The 12,935-nt window shown below is 36.1% G+C and overlaps 1 protein-coding gene across 1 annotated transcript in view; it reads left to right on the forward strand.

Moving 5' to 3' along the window:
- The window catches only part of LOC101890695 (neurotrimin), a 190,867-nt gene that overhangs the window by 58,064 nt on the left and 119,868 nt on the right, over positions 1 to 12,935 (forward strand). The gene's annotated exons all lie outside the window — the stretch shown is intronic.

The following is a 12,935-nucleotide window of genomic DNA, read 5'->3' on the forward strand; positions in this document are numbered from 1 at the left end:
AACAATTTAAAAAAAACGACTATTTATGACATGTAACGACATTTACAAGATCCTTGAAAAAATCTAAGTTTTTATAATTTATTGTTCGGAGGTTATTAAAACAATTTCGTAAAGAATAGTAAGATTTGTGATCAGTCCTTGAAGAAACTTCTCTAAACAATTTTAAAAAATCTGCTATTGATAATCATTGAGGAGATCCATGAAAAAATCTAAGGAGATCATTTAGGAGATCCTTAAAAAAATTTAAGAATTTATAATTTATTGTCAGGAGGTCCTTGAAAATAATGCTTAACCAAATTACTTCAATTTAATCATCATTAAAAATCCACGGATTTCGGTCAGAAAACGATTTCCTAAAAACTCATTAAAAATGATTTTGATTTGATAAGGATTTCTGCGAAGAAATCTTAACAAATAATCGAATTTTTATCAAAAAAAAAATTGTAAAAGGAGTCCTAAAAAATCTACGGTTGTATAAAAATGTGGCTCTTGAAAAAAATCTAAAATGCTAATTAAAAATCCCTAAGAAATATGATTTGTGGTCAGGAAGTCCTTAAAGAAAATCTTAAAAAGTCCTCGCTTTACAGTCAGAAAGTCTGCGACAAAAAAAAGAAAAGAAGTCTCTGATTTATGGTGAGGAAGTCTTTAAAAAATGCTACGATTTTTGGGAAGGATGTCCATGAAAAATCTTAACAAATAAACATTTTTACTCTGGATGTCCTTGATAAAATTTAAAAAAAATCTGATTTTTGTACATTGAAAAATGTCCTTGAAAGAATTTCTTATGATCATTGAACGAATTTTGGTAAGGAACCGGTTTAAAAAAAAAACACGATATCCACAATTTGTGGTCTGAAGTTGCATGACAAAAATTTTATTAAGAAGTCCGCGATGCTTATGAAAAAAAAAAAAAATAGGGACAAGGAGGAGTGGGGAGTGTTGGGTCAATCACAACTTCGTAAACGTATAAGTGATTTCATACATTTCATATGACTCATGCACAGGGTTTTCATATAAATGACCGGACTCGACGGAACTAATCCGTTCACTCGAACTGGATTGGAACAACTTTGGTCTGGAATTCTTCAAAATAATGATTTAAAAAACTGAGATTTATGGAAAATTAAAAAAAAAAAAAACTTTTTTCTTAATCGACACTTTCTAATCAAAAGGTCCATGAAAAGTATTTCTAAAAAAATACACAGATTTTTGGTAAAAAAGTTGTAGACATTTTTTTCTAAAAACCAATATATTTGGTCAGTATTCCGTAGATTTTTTAGGACTCCTTTTACAAGTCTTTAATAAAAGTCCCGATGTCTTGTTAGGAGTCCTTGAAAAAATCGTTAAAAAGCTCAATTTTTTGGTCAGAATGATCTTACATAATCTTTAAAAATATTATTTTTTAAAATACTAATTATGGTCAGTTTAAAAATGTACCAAAACATAATATATACTTCATAATCAAGAGGAAAATCAAGAAAAACTATTTTTCGGCCAGGAGAACCGCGAAAAGAAGTTTTTAAAAATTCCCATGTGTTGGCAGTAAATTCCTGATAAAAAAGGATAACATAGATGGCCTGGAGGTTCTAAGTAGAATTTTTTTTAACAATCTAAAATTGTTGACGCTGGATTTCCTTGAATAAATTTTATCCTCAATTTTGGCTTACGACGACCTTGATTTTTTCTTTAAATATCATGTAAAAATGATTCAGAAAATTCCCACATTTTTTGGTGAGAAGGTCCTTGAAACACATCCTTAAAATCCATGATCTTCGTTCTAAAAGAATTTGTAACAATTTTTTTTAAAAATCCACAACGTCCTTGTAAAAACAAAGTCCTTAAAAAAGATTCAAGAAGTACACAATTTATTTAGCCGAAAAGTTTTTAATAAAATATTTTTTTAAAATCTAAATAGCCGGATAGTCCTTGAAAAGTATTTTTTAAATGTTTTCTAAAAATGTGTTTAAAACATACACAATTGTTATTTAAAAAATAAAAAATATATCAAAAAAAAAATCTACAGAAAATGTTGTCAAAGTCCTCAAAACAATTTTTATACCACACACCACATAGTGGTCAGAGTTTTAGGTCTTTGTGCGTTTGTTTGTAACCTGGAGAATGAAGCAAAATAGACCCATAGTTACTGTTGAGGGTCTTAATAGAATTATGCAAAAGTCGATTTATGCATGTCAGCCCGTCCTCAATCTGTCCATTTATTTTTGTGAAAAAAAATTCAGGTCGCATTTATTATCCGATTAAGATTAAATATTCCAAACTATACTTATTTAGCCCAAGGACGAACCCTAAATTGGTGAGAATCGGTTCAAATTTAGATATAGCTCCCATATATATCTTCAACCGATTTCGGGTTGATTGTGCGCCAAATGATCAATATCAGTCCAAATGACCTGAATTTTGGCACATCCGACCGAATTCAGTCTAGAAACAAATACATCAAATTCGGAGAAAATCGGTTCATGTTGTTTTATCCGATTTGGAGTTTGAGGTCCCTCACATTCATATGCATTCGTTAACAATGATATTTGGTACCACATATCAAATTCATCCCAGAAAAAACTCTGCCAAATTTTATAAAGATAGGTACAGATTTGGATATAGATCACATATACATCTTCAAACGATTTCGGGTTAATTGTGCACCAAGTAGCCAATATCTGACCAAAAGTCCTGAATTTTTGTACATCCAACCCCATCCATACATAAAAATCGGCTCGGTAACATTCGTAATTTGGGGTACATAGAATGATATTTGGTACCAGATAACTTATGGAGCTCAAAATATATATTTTTTTTGTATTGCAATGGAATTATCCGCTTAAATAATGTATTCAGTTACAGTGAAACTTAATTCATTTTGTAATTATATTTCTTAAAATGTCAACCGAAAAAATCGGTATTCAAAAAAATTAAATGTCTCTCATTTTACCCAACATGGCAACAAAACCTGGGTTTCCTGTTCCTGGCAAGTTCGTCTGCACTTCAACCACTTCCGTTTCCTTTGTGTGTCAACTGTCGCTTTGCTTGTTGGCTTGTTTGTCTGTTTGTTTGTTTGCTCGTCCGCCTGTTTGCTAAAGGTCGGCTAAGCCTAAGGGTATTGGATTTCCATCGCTAACAACTCTGGGTATTCTTCCCACCTCCCCCGTCCTCCCTAATTTACAAGGATTTCCCTGCTGGCACTTTTTACATGTTTTTAATTTGCATATTGAACTTTATCGCTAACAATACAAATTTCCCCACATGGCAGCAGACAAAAAACAAAAAAACGAGGACTTCTCCTCCATTGGCAATAGGCAACAAGGTAACATATTGCATAACAAAAGGACCCGGAATGTTTTTTGTTTGTTGGTCATTTAGCAGATACAATGGATACGACGAGTGGCTGGCCAGTTGGTCACTGATCCAAACAGCCGGGCAATGAAATCGGCTTGTTAGCTGGAAAAAGAAGAACCAGGCATGTGAAATAAAATCTCCACTATATTTCCTTTGTCCCTCTATCAAAGTGGAATGGGTGAGGAGAGACAATTTGTTGGAAGCAACTCCCCACCTCTCTCCTGGGGCGTTGCCAACAATATTTCTATTGTTTTTTTTTCGGTGGCGAGAGGCGGCTAACAAAATCATTCGTTTGTATTACCTATTTTTTTTGCGGGTGTGGATGTGAGTGTGGATTACAAAGGGCATAGTTTAACACAGACCCAGTTACACTAAATGTTGTTCACAGTCGTCATTGGTGTTGTTGTTGCCATTGCTGTTGTTGTTGTTTTAGTGGTGCCTTATTCATTGCCAGCCATAAATCACTTTGAAATCGATGGCAATTTCAATTGGTTTGGGGATTTAATGGCTGTAAAACACTTGAAAACACTTACGCCGCCTCTCAACTCGACTGCTCACAAAACGTTCGCTCTATTGAGCGAGTCAGTGAGTGAGCGGCTGAGTGAGTGGGTAAGTGAGTGATCACAAACAATCAAATTGAAGTTGAAGTACTAACCAATACCACTGCAATGACATGACAACATATGAATAAAAATAATTGTGTGTGTGTGCGTGGATGTGTGCCGCTTTTACAACCGTAGAAACAGGCATAGCATCTGAATGCGGAGGTTGCGAAATAAATGTGAAGTATTAAGTATTGCGGTTGGCTTATAAATATTAAAAGCTTGTATGGGGAAATAGATTTTCGTGCAAAACATGTTGAAAACTATTGAAATGGTCTTTTGCCTTGAAAATTTTCAATACATGGTTCACAAAAAAGATTAGGCGATCCACATTGCATACCCTCATTCGAATAGGGTCAGAAGCAATTTTTTCTTTTTTATAATATTAAAAACAAGTTAAAAAGCCGTAAGTTCGGCCGGGCAGAACTTTGAATACCCTCCACCATTTGAACGAATTTGGAAATTTTCAAAAAATAAAATCAGTTAAAATCTTAAAAATACCGAATATAGCCATTATATTAGGGTCTTCACGACGTGGACCTACATAGGCATTGTTGTCATGAGCCGTTACCATATTCAAATTCGAAACTTAAAGTAAACGGTGAAAATGTAGCTAAACTCGTCAAAATACCGAATAGAGGGAGGTACCGTTATATCGGAGCTATACGAAGACCTGGACCTGCACTGACAATTTTTTGTCACAGCCTGTAGCATCCATTACGAACTTCAAATACGACATCTTAAACAATTCCGCTGAATAATGTCGCTAAAATTATCAAAATACCGAATATAGGGAGGTACCGTTATATGGGAGCTATATCAGAACATGGACCTCCGCAGACAATTTTCTGGCTTAGGCTGTAGGATCTATTACGAACTTCAAATACGTCATCTCAAACAATTTCTGTGAGTATTGTACCTAAAATCAACAAAATACCGAATATCGTGAGGTACCGTTATATGGGAGCTATATCAGAACATGGACCTCCGCAGACAATTTTCTGGCTTAGGCTGTAGTATCCATTTCGAACTTCAAATACCAAATTTGAAACAATTTCGGTGAATAATGTCGCTAAAATCATCAAAATACCGAATATCGGGAGGTACGTTATATGGGGCTATATGAAAACGTGGACCTATATGGCCCATTTACGAACTTAACCTGCATACTGGCCAAATAGACATGTGTGCAAAATTTTAGCCCTCTATCTCAAATCGTTCGAAAGATAGCGTGATTACAACAGACAGACAGACAAACAGACAGACTGGCATTGCTAAATCGACTTAGATCAAGAATATATATACTTTGCTGGGTCTGACATGAGTATTTCGAGAAGTTACAAACGGAATGACAAAGTTAATATACCCTCCATAGTATGGTGGAGGGTATAACAAGTGAATCCACAGAGCGCAATTTTAAATAGGAAAGAAATTTTCAAATTTAAAGAAAGAGCGGTTGAAAATTTGTATTGCAAAAATCATCAAGATACCGAATTTCGGAAGTTACCGTTGTATTGAGGCCTGTACAAAGACGTAGACCTGTATATGCAATTTTCTGTCACCGACTGTAGTACCCATTAACAACTTCAAATTTGAAACAATTCCGGTGAATAATTCCGCTTAAACCATCAAAGTACCGAATATAGGACGCTACCGTTTTATGGGGCCTATACCAAAACCTGGACCTATGGATATAGCACATTTTCAATATCAAACGTCCTGCAGACCTTACACCCGCTCTGAGTAAAATTTTATCAACCTACTTAATTTCGTTCGGAAGCTAGAGTGATTTCCACAAACGAACAGACTGACAGGCAGACGGACGCCATAACATTTTTATTCTGATCAAGAACATATATACTTTGTGGGGTCTAAAATGTATATTTTGAGGTGTTACAAATTGAACGACAAACCATCCATTCTATGATGTAGCAGTATAGCTGTTTTAAATCGCATGTATACATAGAATTAATTTCATTATTAGGTTCAGAATTGTAATTTCACATCAAAATCAAATTATTCACAAAAAAATTGAAATATCATAGAATAACATAAGAGTTCCGATTTGACGAAACCCGTATCAATTTTGATAGATCTCGCCATATCTTCTTCTGGTACCTCTCAAACAAGCCTTTCTTAATTTCGAATTGTTTAGATCTCATGGGGTCGACATATCTCCTGGCCACTTTCAAACTTTGCTCAAAAACTCTGAAAATATATCTGCATTCATAGATTCCAATTTCCTGAATTCCTAAATGTAGCTTAATCCTTTAAAATACAAAGTGAGATAAAAAAATGCCACAAAGTCAAACACCACAATTTTTACATTTTTTTAAATTTTATTGAATGAAAGCAAAAAATATCGGAAATAGCATCGAGTTTTAGAATAAGCTTAGATTTCTTCGAATTGATCACCTTTGGCACGAATTATGGCCTTCAAACAGCCAATGAAACCGTCACACGCTGCCCGAATGTTGCTCTGCGGTATTTTGGCCCATTCCCGGCGAAGTACATGCTTGAGGTGATCGACACTTTGTTATTTCTTAGTGCCAACCTTGCTTTCCAAAATACTCCAGACACAGTAGTGCAACGGATTGGTATCCGGAGATGTTGGTGGCCATTGTGCGCTGGAAATGAAGCGAGGAACCTCATTTTTTAACCATTCTTGGGTGGCGCGTGCTGAGTGAGATGGTGCTGAGTTCTGTTGGAATGTCCAAGGTCTGCGGCCGAAAAGTGCCCAAGACTTTAATACACCCTCCAGAATATGTTCGAGATAATATTCAGCATTTATTCTGATGCCATGGTAGATTAATACGAGCGGAGAGCGACCATCGGCTGTAATGGCGGCCCGCACCATCACCATGGCCAGCGCTTGCGTTCTGGTGACCAACCGAAGGTGCAAATTTTCAGCAGACCTCTTTGGCAAGTAAACACGATCATTTTGGTTGTTTGCAAACTGCTAGACAACGAATGTTTTCTCATCGGAGAAAACCAAATTCGGCAGTTCACATCTCACCCTGTATTTGTCTGTATGAAATTTGAAGACAGTTGGATGTTTATTTTGACTTCTTTGATTATTTTGTTTTTTTTTTTTTTTTTTCAAAATCTTGAACCCTATGTGGGAGAGGTACCAGAAGAAATTGTCAGATCTCAGTCATCTTCATAACATATCTTGTGTTGATGGAAATATTGAGATGTACAAAGCCTGAATGGAATCGGATGTTAATTTCACGTTTTATGAGCTTCATTGATATTCAAAATTTTTACCGTTTCTGAGTAATGTGTCAGAAAGAGTGGACCGATACATATCATCTTCATAGCAGATATTGTGTTAGTAGACATAATGGGAAGTGTGAGATATTAAGAGAACCGGGTGCTTATTTCGGATTTTATGAACGTTTTGGTTATTCAAAACTTTAGTCCTTTGTGTGCGAAATACCAGAAAAAATGATCCGATCTCTACTATCTTAATACCAGATTTTGTGTTAATGGAAATATTGAGATTTGCCAAGTCTGAATGAAATCGTTTTATTATATACGCTATCATATAATGTTCATGAAGCAGTTCATGAGCTTCATGAATATTCAAAATGTTGACCCTTTGTGGGGGAGATATCATGAGGAGTGGACCGATATATCCCACCTTCACAGCAGATCTTGAGTTAGTAGAAATAGTGGCATTTGTGAAATATGAAGAGAACCGTTTGAAGTTTACCGAGGAGGATATTAGTAAAACCATTGCTCAATGGACTCACATCCAATTTTTCTGCCCAAAACTATGCAAACCTTAAAAACCAACAATGATCTCGATACCATATTTCAGAATTCCATCTCTATTCCAACGTTCATAATTCGCATTTCAAAAGCCACCTCCTTCTCTTAAAGACAGATACCTATAGTGACATCTATATCAGATTTTATGATTTCTGCCAATAGCATATTTATTACCATTCAGTACTCTTCTCGCAAATATAGTACATATTTCCGAAACCACCTCCATTGGTCCGGCCTACAAATAAACAGTGACACTAATACCAAATTTCTAACTTCAAGCACTGTTGTATCAAATATAGTACTTTTTAGTACTTTTCGTGCACTTGTAAACTGTTCGTGTTGTAAAATCCCCTCCATATTTCAATCTCAAATACCAATATCCAATTTCGGGATTCCAGCTCTATCCATTCACCCAATACCAAATTCATACCATTTAGTACTTCTAGTAAATATGTAGAACACATTATCATACCACCGCTAAGTCTCAAACACAAATACCATCAGTATTTCAAATATTAAATTTCAGAATGTTATTTCTATACCTTCACCCAATATCAAATATAGTACCATTCAGTACTTAGTACACATTTTCCAGGCTACACATGAGTAGCGATCCTAAAACCAAGGTTCAGATTTCAAGTACTATCTGTTACCAAATTGTACCAAATAAAGTACTTTTCGTGCACTTGTTGTACATATTTCCAAAACCACCTCCATATCTCCAGATACCAACAGGAACTCTAGTATGAAATTTCGGTATTCAATCTCTATCCCTTCAACCAATACCAAATTCAGTAGCATTTAGTACTTTTCGTACAAATCAAGGACACCGCTAAGTCTCAAAAACACATATACCGTCAGTAATCTAAATATTAAATTTCAGAATGTTATTTCTATACCTTCATATAAATCCAAATAATGAAACATTCAGTACTTTTCGAACAATTATAGTACACATTTCCGTCCAGGCTAAACATAAAAAAGCGACCCTAAAACCAAAGTTGAGATTTTAAGCACTATCTGTTTAGCCAATAATAAATTGTACCAAATATAGTAATTTTTTGTACTTTTCGTACACTTATAGTACATATTTCTAAAACGACTTCTTTACCCTAATGGACTCCAATATAAAATTTCAAATTTCCAGCTTCATCCATTCACCCTAAACCAAACTGTTCAAAAACTTAGTACCATTTAGTACAGTTCGTACACTTAGTACCCATTTCCAAGACCAAATTTATATATATCAACTTTATTTTTCAATCGTTCACAAAACGCCAAATTGTACCATTTTAGAAGCTTAGCAACATTTTAGGACTTTTCGTAAAATTAAAGTTCGAGTTTCCAAAAACCCTTTGGTACTTCTATCCTGCACTCCATCCGTGACTCTTATTCCAAATTTCAGAATTCCAGTTCATTTCGTTTGTCCAATACAATGTATTACATTTACACGACTACGATCCAAGACTGGCCCTGGTGCAAAATTTTAAGATTTTAGCTTCAGCCGTGTGGCTTCGGCGTTGATTCTCAATCAGTTAATCAGTTGAAATATAGGCAGAACGCTGAAAAAATTATAAATCGAGAAGCTTTGAAAAAATCCGATGTCTGGTTTTCAAACATTTAAGAAATATAGCCAGTTTTTGGGACATATCTCTTTCATTCCACACATTATCTCAAAACCAGAGTTTCAAATATTCCCTGGCTAACAATCAATCCCATTCACTGTAACGCTCCCTTGCCATCATTAATGTACTCTCTGTCAAGCCATCACCCCAAAAGTAATCTTTGATTGAAAGCAAATCAACATTCCACAGCTAACATCGTTGCCTTTCAAAGGAAATCCAAATCCAAAAAGTGTCTATCTTATTAAAGGGCAATTTAACAAACAGAATAAGTGAAAGAGATTCCAGTCATCAACTAAATAGATGGAGTTTTGCAGCACCAATCAGATGCTACGCAGATAGAATCTCTCCATTTCTCAAAAGAAAAAAAACTCAAAATTTCTTTGAAGACAAACAAGAGTATAGAAATTTGTCATGCAAAAGGATGCAAACGTTTCCTCCGCACACGAAGCGTGTTACAGAACTCTACTTTCAATGTCGTAGCAAAGTAAAGAAAGAAAAAACTATGCCAAAACTAAGCACGAAATGGATTTCGAATTAAAAATAAAAAAAAAACACATCTTCTTCTCCTTCTTCTTTTGGATCGTCATCTTCTTTTAAAGTAAAGCAGTAGTCTCGGGCACTCACTTTACAGCTGGAATTTGTAAGATTTTGTTGGTGTTTGTATACGTGTGTGAGTGAGTGTGTGTTTTTGCGTCTTGTACGAAAAATTGACTTGTCAAAAATTTGGTGAGTTTGTGTGTCAAAGTGTCATTGGACACGACTTTATGCTTGCACTTACACTAACGAATACATTTTACTTACACATACCTCCTACCTCCCTCTACCGCCCAAAAAAACTCTTTGCATTCAAAATCACTCGCCTGTGACCAAAATATGTGAGAGTATGCACGTGTAGAGAAGGAAAAACTATAAGAAATTTCCCATGCTGATTTGGTTTCACAAATTTCCGTCTTGGTCCCAAAAGCATCCAATTCACAGAGAGATGAAAAGCCAAAGCTCTAAGTGGAGTCACAGCCGGCAAGGTAGGAAGAAGACGAGCTCGCTGCAGACAATATGTGAACTGATATGCCTTAGCAGAGTAGTAGTTTTTTACTACTTAACTTGCCACTGCAGTAATATTCTCATGTTTTTTAACAAGACCTCGAAGCAGATAGTAAATAGGATGAGAAAGAGGGAGGGGGAGAGCACACAAGTGTTTTGGACTATGAATGACAGTGATCAAAAATCATTTTAAATTTAATGAACAATGTCAAGGCATGCGAATTTTCGAAAAGTCTTCGAAGTTGAGACCTAAGTAAGGACTACGATGCTAAGATAGACCTCAGTATAGCCTCGCATCCCATAGAGGACGTAAATGTTTTTCTTATATAGAAACTCATTAAGGTACCCTGTCGATTAGAGGCTTCTGTAGAAGACCTCGAAAACATATTCTTGTCTATCTAGATATATTTATAGTGGTTCAGCACAGTTGTTGCAAACATAATATTTTGTTGAAATAACAGCTTCGAGCCAGAACACAGATATGCTCGCTTTTACTCGGGAGTGAAACTTGCTCGTGAGCGAGATTTCTCGAAGAGCGGAAAATTATACGGAGTTTACTCCTGATTTGTTTCTTTTGTATGGGAGCGCTCCCCCTAGTCACTCCTGTGTGAAAGATTTGAGTGGAAACAGATTCGCTCAAAATAGAGTGAGAGTTTACTCTAAGAGTAAAATCGAGTGAGAAACAAATAAAAAAGCATACCCTCCACCATTTCGAAGGAACTTGAACAATTTAAAAAAAAAATCCGAAAACTACCTCTTAAATGAAAACCTTTATATGGGGACTATACGGGACATGCATATAACAATTTTTGTCATGGGCTGTAGTACCTAATACGAACTTCAAATACGAAATTCCCGGCAAATAATGTCGCTAAAATCATGAAAATACCGAATATCGGGAGGTACCGTTATATGGGGGCTATACGAAGACTTGGACCTGCATACAAAAATTTTTGTCATAGGCTGTAGTACCCATAACGAACTTCAAATAGGAAATTTGAACCGATTCTGGTGAATAATTTTGCTGAAATCATCAAAATACCGACTATCGGATGGAACAGTTATATGAAGGCTATACGAAGACATGGACTTGCATACAAAATACTACCCATTACGAACTTAAAATACGACATTTGAAACAATGTCGCTAAAATCATAAAAATATCGAATATCGGGAGGTACAATTATATGCATGTATGCAAAATATTAGCCTTCTATCTCAATTCGTTCGAAATTACAACATAGGGACATCGCTAGATCGGCTTAGAATTTTACGCTGATCCAGAATATATATACTTTGTAAGGTCTATTATGAGGTATCACAAACGGAAGGACAAACTTAATATACCCTCCATAGAATGGTGGAGGGTATAAAAATATATATTTGTGTTGGTGATTTGTGTGTGCGTAAATAAAGACTGTAGAAGCAAAGTGCCGGTGAAAGTGCACAAAAGCAACAACACTATAATATGTTTTGTTGTGCAGTATTTCTGCCCTTGGGCTGGGATAGCTCGTCGGGGTCCAGCGGTTGGTACAGAAATTTATTTCGTTCAAGACAGAAAGAGAAAGCCATTGGTTTTCGTTTGATATTGCGTTTTATTGAAGAATGAACTTATAACGCACTTACTTTAAGGTCTACTCGTCTTCGATCCAGAATTGGAAATAGTTTTCTAACTCGAGACCTGGATAAGTACTCGAGACATGCGGAAGGAAAGCTGGACCTAGTCCTCAGGATTCGGGATGGTTTATTCAAGTCTACCAGATGGATTTTATGCGAGAGACCCTAATTAGTACTCAAGCCGACTACAAGGATATTCAAGGAAAAAGAAACGACTTACAGGACATACAAAGGATGTCGAAGGAAGTAAGTATATTCAAGGACGATACAGGATACGCAAGAATATTCTAGGATGCCCTAGGATTCGACTGAGGTTGTGTCACTAACCGAGGTCGATGTTGCTGCTTCATTGGTCTAGTGTTGACTTTTATACCCGATTTTGAGTGTGCTATTCTAGGATGTCCAAGGATTCTACTGAGGGTTTCATCACTAACCGAGGTCGATGTTGCTGCTTCATTTGTCTAGTTTTAATACTCGCGATTCTGCCGTCGTCATTCCTTTTAGTTTCCTAAAAGGTTTCCTAGTTTCATTCCTTTAGAGTCTGCTTTTTTAGGATGCCCAGAGATTCGACTAAATTTTATCACTTACAGAGGTCGATGTTGTTGCTTTACTGGTCTAGTGTTGACTGTCCCGGTTCTGCCGTCGTCCTCGCTTTTGTACCCGATTTTGAGTCTGCTATTCTAGGTTGCACAAGGATTCTACTGAGGGTTTTATCACTTACCGAGGTGGATATGCAGCTTTACTGGTCTAGTCTTGACTGTCCTGATTCTGGCGCCGTCCTCCCTTTATACCCGATTTTGAGTCTTTTATTGTAGGATGCCCAAAGATTCGACTGAGGGTTTTATCACTGACCGAGATCGATGTTGCTGCTTCTCTGATCTAGTGTTAACTGTCCCGGTTCTGCCGTCGTCCTCGCTTTTGTAC

The sequence above is a fragment of the Musca domestica genome, unplaced genomic scaffold (assembly GCF_030504385.1).
Source record: "Musca domestica strain aabys unplaced genomic scaffold, Musca_domestica.polishedcontigs.V.1.1 209, whole genome shotgun sequence".
In the NCBI taxonomy this organism is placed as follows: domain Eukaryota; kingdom Metazoa; phylum Arthropoda; class Insecta; order Diptera; family Muscidae; genus Musca; species Musca domestica.